Source organism: Triticum aestivum, chromosome 6B (genome assembly GCF_018294505.1).
Source record: "Triticum aestivum cultivar Chinese Spring chromosome 6B, IWGSC CS RefSeq v2.1, whole genome shotgun sequence".
NCBI classification, from domain to species: domain Eukaryota; kingdom Viridiplantae; phylum Streptophyta; class Magnoliopsida; order Poales; family Poaceae; genus Triticum; species Triticum aestivum.
The window spans coordinates 203,487,992-203,510,516 of NC_057810.1; positions in this window are offsets into that span (position 1 = coordinate 203,487,992).

A 22,525-nucleotide genomic window follows, 5' to 3' on the forward strand; every position below is an offset into this window, starting at 1 on the left:
TCCTAACAACATATAGCTCATTGAGCTAATTCTATTTCAAGATAAATATTTCAGGAAAGCTCAATGATTGGCATGGCATGGATGAGAAAAGTGGACCCCTCAAAATGATAAGGACAAAAGGATTGGCTCAAGCTCAAAGCACAAGACTCTACATTTTCTATTTTAGTGATCCAAGATCACATTGAGTCTATAGGAAAAGCCAATACTACCAAGGAGGGATGAGGTGTTGCTTAATGAGGTTCTTGCTCAAAGTGCTTAGTGATATGCTCCAAAGCCCTCAATTACTTTCTCACATCCACATATGACCCAAACCAAAAGTCAAACTTGGCCCCACCGAAACCATCTATCTAGCGCCACCGAGTTCAGATGTCATAGCCACAGCCACAAACCCTAGTCTTTTCGGTCTCACGGATAGGGATCTCGGTCTCACCGAGATGGGATTGGAATCTCTCTGTTTCCCTTCGTAACATTTCGGTCAAACCGAGTTGAGCGATCGGTCCCACTAAGATTTCAATGCAAACTCACTGTTTCCCCTTCGTAATGTATCGGTCCATCCGAGATGAGCGAATCGGTCCCACCGAGTTTGCCTGACCAACCCTCTGAGTGTCCATTACCAAAATCGGTCTCACCGAGTTTGTGTAATTGGTCTCACCGAGTTTGTGTAATCGGTCTCATCGAGATTACGTTATGCCCTAACCCTAACCATATCGGTCCCACCGAGATGACATGTCGGTCCCACCGAAAACCCTAACAGTCACATTATTTCCTAAATTGGTCCAACTGAGTTTCATGATTCGGTCCCACCGAGTTTGGTAAGTTGTGTGTAATGGTTAGATTTTGTGTGGAGGCTATATATACCCCTCCACCCACTCTTCATTTGTGGAGAGATCCATCAGAACATACCTACACTTCCAACATACATTTTCTGAGAGAGAACCACCTACACTTGTGTTGAGGTCAAGATATTCCATTCCTACCACATAAATCTTGATCTCTAGCCTTCCCCAAGTTCCTTTCCACTCAAATCTTCTTTACACCAAATCCAAATCCTGTGAGAGAGAGTTGAGTGTTGGGGAGTGAGGGAGTCCTGGATTAGGGGGTGTCCGGATGGCCGGACTATGACCTTTGGCCGGACTCCCGGACTATGAAGATACAAGATTGAAGACTTCGTCCCGTGTCCGAAGGGGACTTTCCTTGGCGTGGAAGGCAAGCTTGGAGATACGATATGAAGATATCCTCCCATTGTAACCGACTCTATGTAACCCTAGCCCTCTCTGGTGTCTATATAAACCGGAGAGTTTTAGTCCGTAGGACGAACAACAATCATACCATAGGCTAGCTTCTAGGGTTTAGCCTCTCTGATCTCGTGGTAGATCAACTCTTGTACTACCCATATCATCAATATTAATCAAGCAGGAGTAGAGTTTTACCTCCATCGAGAGGGCCCGAACCTGGGTAAAAACATCGTGTCCCTTGTCTCCTGTTACCATCCGCCTAGACGCACAGTTCGGGACCCCCTACCCGAGATCCGCCGGTTTTGACACCGACATTGGTGCTTTCATTGAGAGTTCCTCTGTGTCGTCTCCTTTAGGTCCGATGGCTTCTTCGATCATCAACCACGACACGGTCCAGGGTGAGACTTTTCTCCCCGGACAGATCTTCGTGTTCGGCTACATTGCACTGCGGGACAATTCGCTTGGCCATCTGGAGCAGATCGAAAGCTACGCCCCTGGCCATCAGGTCAGGTTTGGAAGTTTGAACTACACGGCTGACATCCGCGGGGACTTGATCTTCGACGGAATTGAGCCACGGCCGGGCGCGCCACACTGTCACGACAGGCATGATCTAGCTCTGCCGCCAGACAACGCCCAGAGCGCCGCTCAGGTGTATGCTCCGTCCCTTAGCTCGGAGCCGACCGCGCCAATCGGGGACGGATGGTTGGATGCCGCTCCGAAAGATACAATCTCTACGGCGATCGAGGCGAATACCAGCCTAGTCCTTTGTGAGGCCTGTGACTCCAAGGTGCCGGACTCCTTTCTGGACTCTGGATCTTCCGCACCCCTTCCGATCGAACCCAATTGGGCTCCGATCATGGAGTTCACCGCCGCGGACGTCTTTCAGCACTCGCCCTTTGGCGACATCCTGAATTCACTAAAGTCTCTCTCTTTGTCAGGAGAGCCCTGGCCGGACTATGGTCAGCAAGGTTGGGATGCGGACGACAAAGAAATTCGAAACCCACCCACCACCCACTTCGTCACCACTGTCGATGATTTAACCGACATGCTCGACTTCGACTCCGAAGACATCGAAGGTATGGACGCCGAGGAAGGAGACGAACCAAAACCAGCGCCTGTAGGGCACTGGACAACCATCTCATCACACGATATATGCATGGTGGACACACCTAAAAGAAACAAAGACGAGGATCAAAAGGGCGCAATGAGGGATGATTCCCTCGAAAAGCAATCAAAGTGGCGGCGGAAACGTCGCGCCAAACCCCACCTCGATAGAGATCCAGCCATAGAGCAGGACGAGCCGGCAGAGGATGAACATACCATCAGGCAACCATCCGAACAGGGCAACTTGGATGAACAAACCAAACACCCCGCCCCCGGTGAAGATAATAGTCCGGAAGACCTCATGCTAGACAAATTGCTAGAGAAGAATAACCTCCACCAAAGGCTCGTCGCCACGGCGCGCAACCTGAAAAAGCAGAAGCGGAAGCTCAAAACAGCGGAAGATGCACTCAGAATCAGATGGGACAGAGTACTCAACACCGCACACAAGTACGGCGACAGTCACCGCACAAAGAGCTTTTCGACGCGAAAATTACTACTGGAATTTGACGAGGAGGCCTTAGAGCCCCCATGGTCAAAAACAAAGGAAGCCACCAGGTCGGATAGACGACCACATGACCGACGTCGAGCGGCACAGGGTGCCGCACTCAATCCGGCGCGTGATCCGCACAAGGATCCGCATCAAAAATACGGCCCAACTAGGTCCATCTACGGGCCAAGAAAGCAAGATCTAGTAAGCAATACAACACAACAAATATCTGAACGTCGCGGCACACCAAGATACAGGGGCGGCGCACATCCCCTATGTTTCACTGATGAGGTGCTGGACCATGAATTTCCAGCGGGATTCAAGCCCGTAAACATAGAGCCATACGACGGAACAACAGACCCTGGAGTCTGGATTGAGGATTATATCCTCCACATACACATGGCTAGAGGAGATGACCTCCATGCCATAAAATACTTACCCCTCAAGCTAAAAGGGCCAGCCCGACATTGGCTTAAAAGCCTTCCCGAAAACACCATAGGAAGTTGGGAGGAGCTCGAGGAGGCCTTTCGGGCGAACTTTCAAGGGACATATGTCCGACCTCCGGATGCAGGCGATCTAAGCCATATAACTCAACAACCCGGAAAGTCAGCCCGGAAACTCTGGAACAAATTTCTTACTAAAAAGAATCAGATAGTCGACTCTCCGGACGCCGAAGCCCTAGCAGCTTTCAAACATAGCGTTCAAGACGAATGGCTCGTCAGACACCTCGGCCAAGAAAAGCCAAGAACAATGGCCGCATTGACAAGCCTCATGACCCGCTTTTGCGCAGGAGAGGATAGCTAGTTGGCAAGAAGCAGCACCAGCGACCCAAGTACATCCGAACTAAGAGATGGAAACGGGAAACCGCGCCGTAACAAAGAACAGCGCATGATAAAGGATAATAGCCCGATGAGCATGGCAGTCAACCCAGATTCAAAAGCTCTCGGCAAAATCGGAAAAAGCCGCCTCCAAAAGATGACAGTCATGAGCTCTCTAACCTAAACAAAATCTTGGACAAAATATGTCAAATCCACAGTACACCCGGGAGACCGGCAAACCATACCCACAGAGATTGTTGGGTCTTCAAGCAATCCGGCAAACTCAACGCCGAACACAAGGGGCTCGACATACCAAGCAAGGATGACGGCGAATCCCACAAGCAGAACACCGGAGAACAAAAGAAGTTCCCACAAGAAGTCAAAACAATAAATTCACTTCATGTGACAAAAGGAAAAAACAGATTGACGCCTACGGTACGCGCCATACGGCCTGTCCCAGAAGAGTCCCTCCACTGGTTGTTACAACCAATCACCTTCGATCATCAGGATTACTCTAGAGGTACCCGGAACGCAGGCTGGACTGTCTTGGTCTTAGATCCAGTAATTGACGGACTCCACTTTACACAAGTCCTAATGGACGGCGGTAGTGACCTAAACCTGCTATATCAGGACACAATCCGCAAAATGGGGTTAAACCCAGCAATAATTTGCCATGGCAACACTTCCTTTCAAGGAGTCACGCCAGGCCCAGATACCCATAGTATGGGCTCCCTTTTGTTAGAAGTTATGTTCGGCTCCCCTGACAACTTCCGAAGCGAAGAGCTAACCTTCCACATCGCCCCATTCATAAGTCGCTATCAAGCGCTACTGGGACGCGAAGCTTTCGCCCGCTTTAACGCAATACCGCATTATGCATCCCTTACACTCAAAATGCCCGGTCCATGAGGCATCATCTCATTAAAGGGAAATATCAAGTGTTCCCTGAGTGCAGATGATGGTGCGGCTGCCTTGACAGCCGCACACTAATCCAGCTTTACTACCCCGGACATGGCTCGACGAGTCCAGCGTAAACATACAAAGGCTTAATAGCCGCACAACCCTATACAAGGGGCTCCACGCGTTTACACCAGGAGACAATACAGCTCAACTCTACTCATGTTTCTGTATTTTGTTTATTTTAACATAGATTTCTCGCACGATTATTTTCCACTAAGTTCCTCTCTTTCGCAGACGAACGCCATGCTACACCCGTCCAGGATACGGCACAACGGAGACACAGGCGCAGACGTGTAGTAGGGACCCGTTTCAAGGATTGTTTTCAGATTAAGACCCTGCGTAAACCTTTTTTACTGTCTCTTGTTGATAACATCCCCCGGTTTTTTGCTATAACCGAGAAGGAGGCTGGCGTCTTGGCATGTGGCCATGCCAGAATTTTGCGCGTACCTAGGCACCAGGGGCTTTTTACCAAGGGCTTTTTGTTCGGCCCATTCTCATAAAGACCTAATACCTTAGGGAGTGCTCGGCGTCGCGAGTTTGGCCTTATACGCATCAGCTCCGAATCATGTCTTTGGTCAAATGTTGGGTTTGCCCGGCTCCTGTGTTTTGCTGCCTTACGTTCCGCTCTATCGGCTAAGGCGGCACCAGGAGAACTACTACGATTGTTCCCCGGTTCGGCCAGGCGAGCACCTCAGTAGAGAAAGCTGAAAACTGACTGTCATGATATAGCGAGAGACTAGTCAACCACCCGATGACTTCCGGAATCTTTAGGGTTCCTTCGCATTAACGAAGGGCCGTTTGCCGGTCAAGCACACACGCGCCCCGAATTCGGGCGAGCGCGGTGCCCCTAGGGGCTATTCAGTAGCCCCACTGTCAAACTCCTATGGCTAAGTGAAAGTGATAAAGCATTATAGTCCGGTTGCCTAGTTCGCTGCGCTATCATCTCCTTTATAGGACCAAGACGCTGGATTAAGTGTGAAAAGGCGCCTTCTGTGAACACCCCCATATTATATGCGTGGGGGCTGAAGCCAACGACTGCCATCTTTCAGGTTATATACACATATACATTAACGGCCGCACAGGAGGCATTCTAATTCTTGAAAGCACAAGTATAAAAAGCTTTTATATTTCATCAAAATATTGTTTTACAATAGCACATGCTATTCGAACACAACATCCTTCGAGCACTGCGTCTCTATTAAACGAGCGCCCTGAAGAACTTCCTCAAAGTAGTGCTTAGCAGGTACTCGGCTTTCGTCCGAATCTCGGGATGCAACAACACTGGCCTCCATATCCTCCCAGTATGTCTTGACACGGGCAAGAGCCATTTGTGCACCCTCTATGCATGCCGACCTCTTCATTGCATCAACATGCGGCACCGAACCAAGGAACTGCCGCGCCAAGCTAAAATAACTCTTCGGCTCTGGCTCTTTCGGCCACAGATGACTCGCAACGTACCTCATGGTGAGTCCGGATAACCTATTCAGCTCCGCCCAAGCGGCCAAACGGTCGGATACTGAAACTGGGCGCTCTGGATTGTGGAACTGTGACCAAAAAAGTTCTTCCAATTCATGGTCACCTCGACCCCGGAAGTGTTCGGTCACGTTTGCGGTACTCGCTGTCAAATCCAGATAAGTGTTCTCCGCACTCCACTTCCGGTCTAACGGAGCATACTTAGGATCCCCGAACCTCATCCGCAGCATATAAGGCTTTCCAGCCGCGATATCTCCGGCCTGACGTAGCTCCTCCTTCATAGCTCTCATTGCAGAGCGAGTGTCCTTGGCCTCGACAGTGACCTTTTCTAGGTCCTTCTATGCCACCCTATCTTCTTCTTCACGAAGCTTACAACGGTCGGCAACATCCTTCAGTTTTACAGCCACCTCGGCCATTTCTTTCTTGCTTTGGTAGTGAGCAGCCTGTTTGGCTTTTAGCTCTTCAGCTGCTTTAGCGGCAGCCGCATCACTCTTCCTCGCTTGCTCCTTGGCTTGGGCAAGTTCCTCCCGAAGGTTCTCCACGGCAGTGGCACCATCTGCATTAAGCACATATGTTATAAGACACGAGTATCCAGCTCCTCTTATCAGATGTCTTTGGAGACATTACATACCTTGTGCCTCGTCTAGCCGCTTATTTACAAGCGCGATGTCGGCATCTGCTACGTCAAGTTGCCGCTTTAGTGCGGCAGATTCATCAGTCCGGCTAGCCACCGAACGCCTCACCACCTACATAGGAAGGGCGACATGTTATACCTGGGATTATGATCCTCTGTGCGCCATCATTTCTGACAACACACAGAGTCTCAGGGGATACTATTTATACAGGGCGCATTTTATACATGCGGCTTTGTCAAAAGGTACATCTTTTCGCGTACCTCAAAACCTGTCAGTAAACTCCTGGCGGCCTCATACAATCCGCTTTCTGCAGATGAAATCGTTCTAATCACCGTGTCCATCAATACACGGTGTTCTTCTGAGATAGATGCTCGCTCGAGGAGATCCTGCAGCCCCTTCGACTGTGCACTTAAAGGTGTCGGACTAGTCCGACGACCTTTTTCAAAGTCCGTGTCGGTGTCAAAACCGGCGGATCTCGGGTAGGGGGTCCCGAACTGTGCGTCTAGGCGGATGGTAACAGGAGACAAGGGACACGATGTTTTACCCAGGTTCGGGCCCTCTTGATGGAGGTAAAACCCTATGTCCTGCTTGATTGATATTGATGATGTGTGTATTACAAGAGTAGATCTACCACCAGATCAAGGAGGCTAAACCCTAGAAGCTAGCCTATGGTATGATTGTTGTTCGTCCTATGGACTAAAGCCATCCGGTTTATATGGACACCGGAGAGGTCTAGGGTTACACAGAGTCGGTTACAATGGTAGGAGATCTACATATCCGTATTGCCAAGCTTGCCTTCCACGCCAAGAAAAGTCCCATCCGGACACGGGACGAAGTCTTCAATCTTGCATCTTCATAGTCTTGGAGTCCGGCCGATGATGATAGTTCGGCTATCCGGACACCCCCTAATCCAGGACTCCCTCAGTCGCCCCTGAACCAGGCTTCAATGACGACGAGTCCGGCGCGTATGTTGTCTTCGGCGTCTGCAAGGCGGGTTCTCCTCCATGTTCCATGTGTTTGCCGAATAGTGTCCGGTTGCTTCATAAATGTTGTGCTCCTTGGCTTCCACGTCCAATAATGGCCTTCTTCCACGTGTTGCATGAATGCGAAAAGCCAGGGTATTTTTACGTTTTACCCCCTAGCTGCGCGAATAAGCCGCCTATAAGAGAGGCGAGGATCCAGATCCGAATCACACCATCCTCCTTCTGCAAGTATTCATCGAAGCGCATCTGACAAAAATCCATTCCAACATGGAAAGTCGACGCGGCTCCTCTTCTCGCGCTCCCAGTCCTCAGCCTGGAGATTGGAGGCAATGCTCAGTCCCGCATAGCGAGTTAGTGACGCTCCAAGGAGAGGGATACCTTCCCCAAGCCTTTATGGTTCCGGTTCGAGCCGAACTGGCCACCTACAAGGGTGGGAAGCAGGCGGAGAGCGTCCCCAATCCCTCCAAAGGAGAGTGGGTATGCTTCGTCCCCTACTTAATAAGGGGACTCGGATTTCCTATACATCCGTTTCTCCGGGGGCTCCTGGAGTTCTATGGACTCCAACTTCACCACCTTACACCTGCCTCCATTTTGCACATCGCGGGCTTTGTAGCTCTTTGCGAGCTGTTCTTGGGCATCGAGCCCCATTTTGCCCTGTGGAAGAGACTGTTTTGCCTCGTACCCCGTTCTCACGAGGGGTCGATATATCAAGTGGGCGGAGCCGAAATGCGCCTCGCATCGCCGGGACCGGATATCTATCCGGAACCCCAAAGAAGGTGTCCGAAGACTGGCCTTCGAAGTGGTTCTATATGGAAGACGCCCCACTGCCGGATCCAGTTCGGATCGGCCTCCCGGAGTTTAGCAATGCTCCTTTGAAGAAACGCTTGAGTTGGCGCCCACGGAGCCCTCAACGGGAAGATGATAGGAGCGTCCATTATCTGATGGGCCGGATACGGTTACTAGCCCATTCCGGATTAACCATGATTGGAGTCATGGCCACATGCATCATGCGAGGGGTGCAGCCGCTCCAATATAGGGGCCACCCCATGTGGGATTTCAATGGGGAGGATGACGCCACCCGTCATGGCCGCAAGGGGCCGGGATCGGCCGCCGATCTGGTGAAGATCCTGTCCGGCTTGTACAAGGGGGAGAAGGAGGACTTCCTCCGCACGAGTCCATTGAATGGATTCTCCATGAATAACCCTCGGAGCTGGGTAAGCGGACGTTTATGTATCCGATCCGTGCTTTCAAAGACAAGTGTCTTACTTTATGATTTCGACGCAGGAACTGTGCCGAGATGTGGAGGGCATAGAAATCCCAACTCCACAACCCGAGGATCCGGGAAGATCCCTTGATCCGGCCTTCAGAGAGGATCCGGATATAGCGGTGGAACTGATTGACGGGGTGTTCCACCAGCTCAGCATAGATAATGCTTTAGTCGCCATTACGGCGGACTACCCCGGTTTATCTCCGGCTTCCCAGGTGAGTACGACCAAAGTCCTGACACCGTTACTTTTTAATGCTTACTTTTGACCACCGTGTACCAACAGTGCTTCGCAGGAGGTGCCTTTACGGCGGGAAGCTGAGCCCGCGACGACCGACCAACCAAGGTCAGTGCGGCCTAGCAGGCGGAAGAGGAGTGCGGCGCGAATCGAAACGTCGCCGCAAAGGTATGGCGCGCCATTGTCTTTTAAGGGAAAGACTTCTGGGAGGTATATTGATGCTCATGATTCTTCCAGGGGAAAAAGCGCTCGCCGGACTGAGTCCGGAGAGGCTGCCAACCAGGCCTCCGCCAGGCAGGCTCCAACGCCTGGTCCGGAGAGGGAGGCGAGCGCAAGGCGCGAGCTGGATGCTCCTCCAACAGAGGATGCCGACAGGTTGTCCGCCACCAGGTCTGAGGTGGAGAGCGCCATGAATCACAGGCGCCGTCGGACAGTTTTTCGTGACGCGTGTTTCTCCCCGGAGGCGTTGAATGCCTTTAATGCGGGAGACGCGCACCTCCGTGCTGCTCAAGATGGTTTAACCAGAGCCACGAAGTAATATGTAAAAGACATACGGGTGAGGAATTTTAATAGTTATATATGCCAGTAGCCCCCGAGACTTAAAATAGTTAAACTAACTGATTTAAGGATCATTCGTTATGCAAGATCTTACAGAGAAGAATACCCACCTGTCCCAGGAGCTTCAAGAATGCAAGGTCCAACTTAGGGCCGCACTAGCCGCTGCCGGGGGAGCCACAGAGACCCCCTCTGGTAATTCATATTTCGAAAAGAGAAGTAGTTTATGAAGTGCCGCGTGTGCGTATAGTCTGACAATAATATTGCAGAGGGTACCGGACTAGATCCGGACAAGCAACATCTGCTGCGCCAGCTGAAGGCCGGCGAGAAGGTGCTTATGAGGGTGCAGCAGGAGAGGAACAAACTCCAAGATGCCAACACCCAGCTGGGCGAAGAACTAAAAGATGTTCGGGTCCAGCTGTCTAACTCCGTAAAGGAGAATCGGCGGCTACGTCGCGGCATTTATAGTAAGTGCTTGAGCAAACTCTTTTGAAAAGAAGAGTTCGGCGAGGAAGTCGATTGACAGAAATCTGTCTGTAGGTGTGCTCACGGGTCGTCCGGTGGAGGAGATGCCTGGTTCCACGGGAGACCCTCTTCCCGAGCTGTTGCAACTGCGCGAACGTGTTCGACAAGCGATGAGCGGCGTCGTTCAGGCTTTATGGCCTTCCGTCTCCCTACCCGAGGGTCTTGGAGGGCTTGCTGAGAAGCTTCAGGGAGTACGGCAGCGTCTCCGTCAGATATCGGCCTACCGTCAAGGCGCCAGGGAGGCCTGGGCCATGTTGAAGACGCGGTACCCGAAGACTGATCCAAACCACATGGCCGAGGTCGGACCTGTGGGGACCGATGGGAAGGAGATCCCTGTGAGCCTGGTGTACGGCCAATAGAGCTGGCCGCGAAATATTCCCAACAGGACTGTAAATTAGACAGCCTGTTAGATGGGATTGAAGAGGAGTACAATCAGTCAGTTTGACGATGTAATTTAAAATGACATGTAAAATGCCTTCTAGCCGGATTGTAGATCGTTTGTCATTGCGGACCTTTTCGCTTCGACCTTGGGACCCAACAGTCCGGAGTGTGTCTGAATACCCTTACGGTTATATAAAACACCGGGGCATGCATGGAGACAAGGCGTAGGGGTCATAAGTGCTTTATCAGACAAGTGCCCAACTAGCTATGTTATATTACATGGTTAGTAAGAAACATCTTCCACGGAGAATAGTTTCGTTAGGGGTTCCTTTCCCTGGGAGGCATGCCCTAAAGTGCATTAACTGGACCGCGAGAAGAGCAGAAAAAGCATCTGGGGGCAGATAAATAAATGAGTAATAAATCATCTTTCAGGTCACCGACCGAATATTCCCTTAAGAACGCTAGCCTCCGGCTTCACCTAGTCTGAGGTACACATCCGGCTGACCTGGCAGTAACAATCACAGAGGTGCTCCCTTTACCTCCTAGCCGAACAATCGGGAACATAGGGGTAAGCACAGGAGGCAGGCAACCCGGCTTGGCCAAAACTTAAGTCATATCGATGCATATAATGGTGATTAAAAGGTACATGCGGAAGTATGACACATGTGTTGGGCATGAAGCCCATGTAAATAAGCTTCTGTCAAAGAAGCCCCCAGGTATAACGAATGCGAGTAGCACATCGAGTGAGTGCGAACAAAGCGCAGATCAGCCCTCAAGAGGCTTGTACTGAAAGGGGGAGGAAAAAAGAGGGAAAACAAAGACAGCGAAAAAAATATGAAAGGTGGACGGAGGAAGGAGACGAACCCTGAGTCCGGCGCTAGGCGTAAAATCTTCGGAGACGGGCTGTGTTCCATGGGTTTGGCTCGAGTCGGTTGTCAGAAGCGTTGCATAGACGGTATGCACCACCGGTAAGGACTTGGTCGATGATGAAGGGACCTTCCCATTTGGGCTTAAGTTTGTCCTTTTTCTTGTCCGGCAGGCGTAGAACTAGCTCGCCAACATTGTAAGTTTTGGCCCGTACTTCTTTGCTTTGATATCTTGGAGCCTGCTGCTGATAGAATGCGGAATGGGATTTTGCCACGTCGCGCTCCTTCTCTAGGGCGTCCAAACTGTCCTGCCGATCCAACTCGGCTTCTCTTTCTTCGTACATGTGCACGCGAGGTGAGTCATGAACTATATCGCAGGGCAAAACTGCCTCAGCGCTGTATACCATAAAAAATGGTGTGAATCCGGTAGTGCGGTTCGGCGTGGTCCGCAGCCCCCAGAGTACGGAGTCGAGCTCCTCTACCCAGTGTGTGTTAGATTCCGTGAGGGACCGCACTAATCTGGGTTTGATGCCACTCATGATTAGACCATTTGCTCGTTCCACTTGACCGTTAGTTTGAGGGTGGTAGACTGAAGCGTAGTCGAGCTTGATGCCCATGTTTTTGCACCAGAGTTTAACCTCATCAGCCGTGAAATTCGTGCCGTTATCAGTGATGATGCTGTGGGGGACGCCAAAACGGTGTACTACCCCGGATATGAAGTCTATCACAAGTCCGGATTCTGCCGTTTTAACCGGCTTGGCCTCTATCCATTTGGTGAATTTGTCCACCATGACCAATAAGTATTTGTGCTTGTGGGTTCCCCCTTTAAGGGGTCCAACCATGTCAAGCCCCCAGACCGCGAACGGCCAAGTGATGGGTATAGTTTTGAGGGCGGTGGGTGGCATGTGGCTATGATTAGCAAAGAGCTGGCAACTAACGCATCGTTGGACTAAGTCCTGAGCATCTGCTCAGGCTGTTGGCCAATAAAATCATGTACGGAAGGCCTTGCCTACAAGGGCCCGGGCGGCGGCGTGGTGCCCGCCGAGTCCAGCGTGAATTTCAGCCAGGAGATTTCGCCCTTCCTCTTCGGAGATACACCTTTGAAGGACTCCGGTTGTGCTTTTCTTATAAAGTTCTCCCTCATAGACCTTGTAGGCTTTAGATCGCCGAACTATGCAGCGGGCCTCATTTTGGTCTTCGGGTAGTTCCTACCTGATTAAGTAGGCTAGGAATGGTTCCGTCCACGGGGCAATTACTGCCATTATTTCGTGGACTGAAGGTGTTATTTCATTGGCTGAGCCATCGATTGTGTCAGAATGTTCTGTGTTGGGCGGTGTAGTTGGCTCCGGGTTGTTATTTCCGGACTCCTCTTCCCATAATACGGATGGCTTAAAGAGCCGCTCCAGGAAGATGTTTGGAGGGACGGCGTTGCGTTTTGCACCGATGCGTGCCAACACGTCTGCTGCCTGGTTATTATCCCGGGCTACATGGTGGAATTCGAGTCCTTCGAACCGAGCTGACATTTTTAGGACGGCATTACGGTAGGCTGCCATTTTCGGATCCTTGGCGTCAAAGTCTCCATTTACTTGGGATATTGCGAGGTTTGAATCCCCGCACACCTCTAGGCGTTGAATACCCATGGAGATTGCCATCCGGAGATCGTGTAGAAGGGCCTCGTATTCGGCTGCGTTGTTGGAGTCCGTGTACATTACTTGAAGTACGTATTGGACTGTGTCTCCGGTAGGGGACGTCAAGATGACGCCAGCCCCCAAGCCAGCCAACATTTTGGAGCCGTCGAAATGCATGATCCAATTGGAGTATGCGCCATACTCTTTAGGGAGTTCGGCTTCGGTCATTCAGCGATGAAGTCAGCCAAAACTTGCGACTTTATAGCTCGCCGTGGTTTGTAAGTTATGTCAAATGGTAAGAGCTCAATGGACCATTTTGCAATCCTGCCCATCGCGTCGCGATTGTTTATAATATCGTTGAGAGGTACTTCGGAGGCCACCGTTATGGAACACTCTTGAAAGTAGTGTCGCAGCTTTCGGGATGCCATGAACACCGCATACGCTATATTGTGATAATGTTGGTACCGAGACTTGCATGGAGTTAGGACAGTGGATATGTAGTACACTGGTTTTTGAAGAGGGAACTTGTGCCCTTCTGTTTCTCGTTCGACGACGAGTACTGCGCTGACAACTTGATGTGTTGCCGCAATGTATAATAACATAGGTTCGCCCAGGTTGGGCGCGGCCAGGACCGGATTTGTTGCCAATGTGGCTTTAATTTCTTCGAGTCCGGACGTGGCAGCATCTGTCCATTCAAAGTGTTCGGTGCGTCGGAGAAGGCGATAGAGGGGCAGCGCCTTTTCTCCCAAACGGGAGATGAAGCAGCTTAGAGCCGCCATGCATCCAGTCAATTTTTGTATTTGTTTGAGGTCTTTTGGGATATCCAATTGTGACAGAGCCCGGATCTTGGCTGGGTTTGCTTCAGTTCCTCTGCCGGATACAATGAAGCCCAAGAGCTTTCCGGCTGGTACGCCGAAAACACATTTTTCTGGGTTGAGCTTAATGTCGTATGCTCGGAGGTTGTCGAATGTAACCCTCAAATCGTCTACTAGAGTTTCGATGTGTTTGGTCTTGACGACCACATCGTCTACGTATGCCTCCACTGTTTTCCCTATCTGGGTAGCCAGACATGTCTGAATCATACGCTGATATGTTGCGCCGGAGTTTTTGAGTCCGAAGGGCATTGTGTTGAAGCAGAATGGTCCGTATGGAGTAATGAATGCCGTTGCGGCCTGGTATTTTTCCGCCATCTTGATTTGATGGTATCCGGAGTATGCGTCGAGGAAGCACAATGAATCGTGCCCTGCGGTGGCATCAATGATTTGGTTGATGCGGGGGAGAGGGAAAGGGTCCTTTGGACAGGCCTTGTTAAGGTCTTTGACATCGACACAAAGGCGCCAGGATTTGTCCTTCTTTGGTACCATTACCAGGTTGGCTAGCCAGTCTGGATGTTTTATATCTCTGATGAATCCGGCTTCTAAGAGTTTGGCTAGCTCCTCTCCCATTGCCTGTCTTTTGGGTTCGAAAAATCATCGAAGAGCCTGTTTGACTGGCTTGAATCCTTTTAGGATATTTAGGCTGTGCTCTGCCAGCCTACGTGGGATTCCTGGCATATCTGAAGGGTGCCAGGCGAAAATGTCCCAATTTTCCCGAAGGAATTCTCGTAGTGCGGCTTCTACCTCGGGGTTTAATTGTGCCCCAATGGAGTCCGTCTTTGTGGGGTCCGTTGGATGGACCTGGAATTTGACTATTTTGTCTGCTGATTTAAAAGAGGTGGACTTAGATCTCTTATCGAGTATCACATCGTCCCTATTCACTGTGGAGCGGAGCGCAGTGAGTTCCTCTGCCGCTAGGGCTTCGGATAGTGCCTCTAGGGCTAGTGCGGCTGTCTTATTTTCAGCGCGGAGTGCTATATCTGGATCACTGGCACGAGTGATGATTCCATTGGGCCCGGGCATTTTAGGCTTCATGTACCCGTAATGGGGTATAGCTTGAAAGATTGTGAATGCCTCTCGCCCTAACAAGGCGTGATATCCGCTGCCGAATGGGGCCACTTGGAACGTGACCTCTTCAGACCTGTAATTGTCCGGCGAGCCGAACACTACGTCTAGTGTGATTTTTCCTGTGCAACATACTTCTCGACTAGGGATTATTCCTCTGAAGGTTGTGCTGCTTCGCTCAATGCGGCTCCAGTCAATTTCCATTTTTTGAAGGGTTTCCTCATAGATGAGGGTTAATCCGCTGCCGCCATCCATGAGTACCTTGGTAAGACGAAAGCCGTCCACTATCGGACTGAGGACCAATGCGGCTGGTGCTCGAGCTGTTCGGAATTTAGGTTCGTCGCTAGCATTGAAGGTGATAGCCGTATCGCTCCATGGATTTGTTGTTGCTACTTGGTAGACTTCGGCGAGGCTGCGGATTGTTCGTTTCCGCATGTTATTTGATGCAAAAGTCTCGAAGACTGTTAATACCGTACTAGTACTGTTGGGCTGGTTGCCCGGGGCTAGAAAGCCTTCGCCACTTTTGGCAACCTGCCGTAGTATCCAACATGCTCGAAGGCTATGTGTTGGAGTGGCGTCCTTCGTACTGTGGATTTTACAGGGTCCATTGAGCCATCCCTCCAGTACGGTTCCATGCCCTTTAGGTTTTTTTGCTTTTTGGTTTTTAAACTAGGTGTTTGAGTAGGGCGCACCCTTTTATTTCAGACTAGGGTTGTATTCAGGGCCGGATTGTCCCAAAACCTGGTTTCGGTTTTCCTGGCACTCTCCATCGCACAATATTTTTGTACAATGGTCGCTAGGTCGGCGAAGCATGTAACTTCGCGACGACTTATGGCGTTCATGATTCCCATGTCCGTGCAATTGTTGCAGAAAATTGAAATCGCGCTTTCTTCACGGCAGTCCTTTATCCTGTTCATAACCAGGAGGAATCTGGCCCAGTAATGATGTACTGTTTCATCGGGCTCTTGCCGTATTTGAGATAGATCGCTTATGTTTGGGTGGGCGGGCGGAATGAAATTCGGACCCCGCCTGATCTGAGGCTCAAAGGCCAAGAAGTTTCTGGATTTGGAAGCTTGGGTTGTTGGATATTTTCCAACAAATCTGGTCCGATGCCTGACTTTAGGTTCAGTACTTTATTGACGTCCGTCCCTCCGTGGGAATCCGGCATGGAGGGATCGGGAATCCGGACATAACGGGTTTTTAACATAGAAGAAGAGTCGCCGCATTGTTCCTCTACCACAACAACGTGGTGGGTAGCCTGGGGAGAGCTAATTTCTCTCAGATTGGTTTTAAGCCCAATCGGATCATAGTCTGTAGCGACTCCCAGGGCGGCGATGCGATCCAAGAGCTCGTTTACGGAGGAGAGCTCCATCGGATCTAGCTGCTCGGTGAATTCCGAGTTGACGTGAAGATCGCTTTTGATGACCTGAGAGGTCATTGTCGGAGCGGTGGCCGAACAGGCGGTCATGAGAAAACCACCTAGCCGGATAGTTTGGCCGGTGGCCAAAGCTCCCTTGACGACGGCGCCATCTTTAAAGACGGGAAAAGGCATCCTTCCTAATTGCGACGGCACAGAGGAACTCTCACTGAAAGCACCAATGTCGGTGTCAAAACCGGCGGATCTCGGGTAGGGGGTCCCGAACTGTGCGTCTAGGCGGATGGTAACAGGAGACAAGGGACACGATGTTTTACCCAGGTTCGGGCCCTCTTGATGGAGGTAAAACCCTACGTCCTGCTTGATTGATATTGATGATGTGTGTATTACAAGAGTAGATCTACCACGAGATCAAGGAGGCTAAACCCTAGAAGCTACCTATGGTATGATTGTTGTTCGTCCTATGGACTAAAGCCATCCAGTTTATATAGACACTGGAGAGGGCTAGGGTTACACAGAGTCGGTTACAATGGTAGGAGATCTACATATCCGTATTGCCAAGCTTGCCTTCCACGCCAAGGAAAGTCCCATCCGGACACGGGACGAAGTCTTCAATCTTGCATCTTCATAGTCTTAGAGTCCGGCCGATGATGATAGTTCGGCTATCCGGACACCCCCTAATCCAGGACTCCCTCAGTCCGGATTTGGAGAAATCCTCCGAGACGACACCTCAGGGTCGTCCGCCTCGTAAGACGGTACAGCTGGGGGAGGCGTTTCACTCTCCATCATCTCCGGACGAAGATCCCCTGAAGATGAGCTCTGCTGAGAAGGGTTGAGATCCGAACTGCAAGGTAAAAATTTCGGTTATCTTCCTTAGAAATAAAACAGGGATGTCACTCATTTTGGAACCCCTCTCTTTACTTACGGCTCGGTGGAGTGCTGATCCCCTCGAGGGCGCAATGCGACTGGGGCATTCTCCGGCGCCGGACCCTCTGGCAAAGATTTCTTCCCCCGTTTTGAGGCCATTGCCTCTGGGTCTTCAGAGGCGGTCCTTTTCTTTCCCTCATTGGGGGAATTCTCGATTCCTCCCTTCCTGACAGCCTCCTTCGCGGAGGCGGTAGCTCCTTGGCTTCCCTCTTCGCCTTCTTCCAAAGGCGCAATCTCCAGCATCCTGGTCAACACGGGATCCGGCGTGGTCTCGGGGAGAGGGGCCGGACACCTGATAAGCTTTGCTTTCACTATCCACTCCTGTTTGAAGGACAGTTCTTTTAAGGGTAGTGTTATGATAAATGTATGGATAGCGTGTCCGGGTACATGGCTACTTACTTGAGTGTTCGGGCGATTGCAGCTCAGACCTGCGTCCTCGGACAAGTCTGGACACCTTGCTTGTGATCCGAAGAACAATTTGTACATCTCCACGGGCGTCGTACCCATGAAATGTTGGAGGACTCGCGGTCCCTCCGGATTAAATTCCCACAGGTGGAGAGGGCGACGTTTGCAGGGCAGTATGCGGCGAATCAGCATAACCTGCGCCACTACGGCCAAGTTGATATCTCTTTCTAGGAGATCTCGAATGCGGCCCTGCAGCAAGGGCATGTCCTTGGACGGCCCCCAGTTAAGCCCTTCATTGACCCATGACGCTAGTCGTGGTGGGGGACCCGAGCGGAAAGCAGGTGGCGCCACCCATGTGGTGCCCCTAGGGGCTGTGATGTAAAACCACTCCTGTTGCCATAAGCCGAACTCCTTTTGGAATGAACCCTCGGGACATGGAGCGTCGACGATCTTGCTTATAATAGCCCCTCCGCACTCAGCGTGCTGCCCCTCGATCATCTTTGGTTCTACCTTGAAGGTTTTAAGGCACAGTCCGAAGTGAGGAGTAATATGGAGGAAGGCCTCACACACGACAATGAACGATGAGATTTGGAGGATGGACTCCGGAGCTAAGTCGTGAAATTCTAGCCCGTAATAAAACATGAGCCCCCTCACGAAGGGATCTATCGGGAAGCCTAGCCCCCGAAGGAAGTGAGATGTGAACACCACGCGCTCACCAGGCTGGGGAGTGGGAATAGCCTGCCCTTGAGCAGGCATCCTATGCGAGATTTCGCCGGTTAGGTACCTGGCATCTCTCAGCTTTCGCACGTCTTCTTACGTAATGGAGGAAGGCACCACCGGCCTTGGGGGTCGGAGCTGGACATCATCGAAGGTCCGAAGCGCCTGAATCTGGAGCTTTGGGTGTTGGAACTCGAGGCAAGGGGCGGATTTGATTGGATTGAAAGAAAGGAGTCGAGCCTTGGTCTCTTTATAAAGAGGTTGAATACCAAGAGTCCTCCCCGTGACCGTTTGGGACTCACTTTCGGTTAAAAAGTCATACCAATGACGCGGTTGGGTTACCCACGCTCGTATTGATGAGAATCCTGGAATAAGGGGACACGATCTCTGCTTTGACAAGACGTGCCAAGGAAACCGCCTCGCTGAACGCGCTAAGGTGGGACAGTAAAACGAATAAAGGCTTGGCCGTGGCAAGATGTCACGCTACGGAATACGTCAGCAGATTAGATTTGTACGAATATTATTCTCTCTACGGTGGTATGTGGAAACTATTTTGCAAAGCCGGACACTATCCTTGTGTTCAACATCTTCTATGAAGTATTCGGAGGAGGAACCCTCCTTGCAAGGCCGAAGACAATTTGCGCTCCAGACTCGTCATTATTGAAGCCTGGTTCAGGGGCTACTGACGGAGTCTTGGATTAGGGGGTGTCCGGATGGTCGGACTATGACCTTTGGCTGGACTCCCGGACTATGAAGATACAAGATTGCAGACTTCGTCCCGTGTCCGAAGGGAACTTTCCTTGGCGTGGAAGGCAAGCTTGGCGATACGATATGAAGATCTCTTCCCATTGTAACCGACTCTGTGTAACCCTAGCCCTCTCCGGTGTCTATATAAACTGGAGAGTTTTAGTCCGTAGGACGAACAACAATCATACCATAGGCTAGCTTCTAGGGTTTAGCCTATCTGATCTCATGGTAGATCAACTCTTGTACTACCCATATCATCAATATTAATCAAGCAGGAGTAGGGTTTTACCTCCATCGAGAGGGCCCGAACCTGGGTAAAAGCATCGTGTACCTTGTCTCCTGTTACCATCCGCCTAGACGCACAGTTCGGGACCCCCTACCCGAGATCCGCCGATTTTGACACCGACAGGGAGACTATCATTTGAAGCAAAAGAGCAAGGAGTTCATCATCAACACACCATTTGTTACTTCTTGGAGAGTGGTGTCTCCTAGATTGGCTAGGTGTCACTTGGGAGCCTCCGTCAAGATTGTGGAGTTGAACCAAGGAGTTTGTAAGGGCAAGGAGATCGCCTACTTCGTGAGGATCTACCCTAGTGAGGCAAGTCATTCGTGGGCGACGGCCATGGTGGGATAGACAAGGTTGCTTCTTCGTGGACCCTTCGTGGGTGGAGCCCTCCGTGGACTCATGCAACCGTTACTCTTCGTGGGTTGAAGTCTCCATCAACGTGGATGTACGATAGCACCACCTATCGGAACCACGGATAAAAAATCTCCGTGTCAACATTGCGTTTGCTCCCTCAAACTCCTCCCTTTACCTTCATATGCAATTGTTTTACATTCTGCTGCTATACTCTTAGAATTGCATGTGTAGGTTGATTGCTTGACTTGTGCTAAGTTACTAAAATCTGCCAAGAACTAAAATTGGGAAAATGCTAGATTTTTATTTGGTCAAGTAGTCTAATCACCCCCCATCTAGACATACTTTCGATCCTACAAGTGGTATCAGAGCTTTGGTCTCCATTTGCTTTGATTTCCATAGCTTTTGGTGGTCATAGCCTTGGTTTCACAACCTAGGAGAGTATGGCGTCTAGCGAGGGAAATTACCACCGTAGAGGTCCTTACTTTGATGGTACAAATTTTGCTAGTTGGAAGCATAAGATGAAAATGAATATTCTTGGACATAACCCCGCCGTTTGGGCTATTGTGTGTATTGGCTTGCAAGGTGAATTCTTTGATGGGAGAGAACCGAACCGTGAAGCTACCGCGGAAGAGTTGAAGATGCTGCAATACAATGCTCAAGCTTGTGATATTCTCTTGAACAGATTGTGCCCTGAAGAATTCAACAAAATCAGCCGTCTTGAGAATGCAAAGGAAATTTATGATACTTTGATTGACATGCACGAAGGTACCGACTCCGTCAAGGAATCCTAATTGGATGTGCTTCAAAGTCAACTTGACAAGTTCAAAATGAAGGTTGGTGAAGGTGTCGCTGAAATGTACTCTAGGCTTGCTCTCATCACAAATGAGATTGCCGGCTTAGGAAGTGAAGAGATGACCGACAAATTCATCATCAAGAAGATCCTAAGATTCTTGGATGGAAAATATGATACCGTGTGCACATTGATCCAAATGATGCCCAATTACAAAGATCTCAAGCGAACGGAAGTCATTGGAAGAATTGTTGCTCATGAGATGTCACTCAAGGATAAGGAAGAGCTCCACAACAAGTCAAGTGGTGCTTACAAAGCCTCATGTGAAGCTCCCACATCATCAAGTGAGAAACAAACCTTCAATGAAGAATTGAGCCTAATGGTGAAGAACTTCAACAAGCTCTACAAGAGTAGACGCAAGGAAAGAGGTTCCAAGTCAAGGTCCTACAATGACAAAAGATCTTCTAGTCATGAGCGTAATTGCTACAATTGTGGAAGACTCGGACGCTAATCCAATGAGTGTACGGCTCCCTACAAAAGAAAAGAAGATTCTCCAAAAAGGAGTAGAAGAGAAGAATCACCATCAAGAGAAAGAAGGAGTAGAGATGATCGTTATGAACAAAGAACATCCCGGAGAAGCAAGGATTCGGAAAGGAAGGACAAGTCATCAAGGGGCTACACAAAACGAAGACATCAAGCTCATGTTGGTGAATGGGTATCCGGCTCCGACTCCGACAATCACTCCAAGAGAAGCTATCACTCCAACTCCGAATATACTCAAGATGAAGGTGTTGCCGGACTAGCACTTGTGACAACTAACTCCTACGACATATTTGACTCACCAAATGAAGGAATTGGAAGATGCTTCATGGCTAAAGGTCCAAAGGTATCACACCCCAAGTATGTTGATTTCAATAGTGATGAAGATGACTTGTTAGGTGATGATGATTTACTTGTTGACAACTCTAGTGATGAATACTATGACGAAACGTCAATTAATCATGATAATCAAGATAAAACGAATGACAATGACAAGGATAAGATTGAGAGTTTAACTAAAGAGCTAAACACTCTTAAGTTAGCTCATGAAACTATCTTGGAAGATCATCGAGAACTTTTAAAGACTCATGAGAAGTTACGCTTTGAAAAGCTCAACCTTGAGCAAGAGCATGAGTTTTTAAAGGCAATCAATGATGATCTTCACAAGAAAAGTTCTTTTTACATTGCCAAGAGTTTACTCTTATCTACTTACATGCCTCAAGTCAAGTCTAGTAACAGGAACAAGAAAGATTCTTCTTCTAGTAGTAACAATAATCATGCTAAATCCAATGTTGTTGCTTCTAGTAGTTCTCTTGATTCCACTAATGATTCTCTTAGCCAAGTTACACTTGAGCAAGAAAATAGCTTATTGAAGGGAACTATAGAGAAAGGTGTTTACAAGAGTCTTGCCGAAAGTAAGCAATTTGAGGAAATTGTACGCAAGCAAGGAAGACACCGGAAGAATCAATTGCTCGACAGTAATTTGTTCACCCACCGTAATACTTATGCTATCTTGAGAGAAGCCACTAGTGAAACCTATGGCCCCCGGGTCTATATCTCTTATCATATAAGTTTTCAATCTACTTTTGTTTGCATCTTTACTTTTCCAATCCATATCATAAAATACCAAAAATATTTATCTTCTTATATTATCTCTATCAGATCTCACATTCGCAAGTGGCCGTGAAGGGATTGACAACCCCTTCATTGCGTTGATTGCGAGTTCTTGTTTGTTTGTGTAGGTGTGTGGGACTTTTGAGGAGCCTCCTATTGGATTGATACCTTGGTTCTCAAAA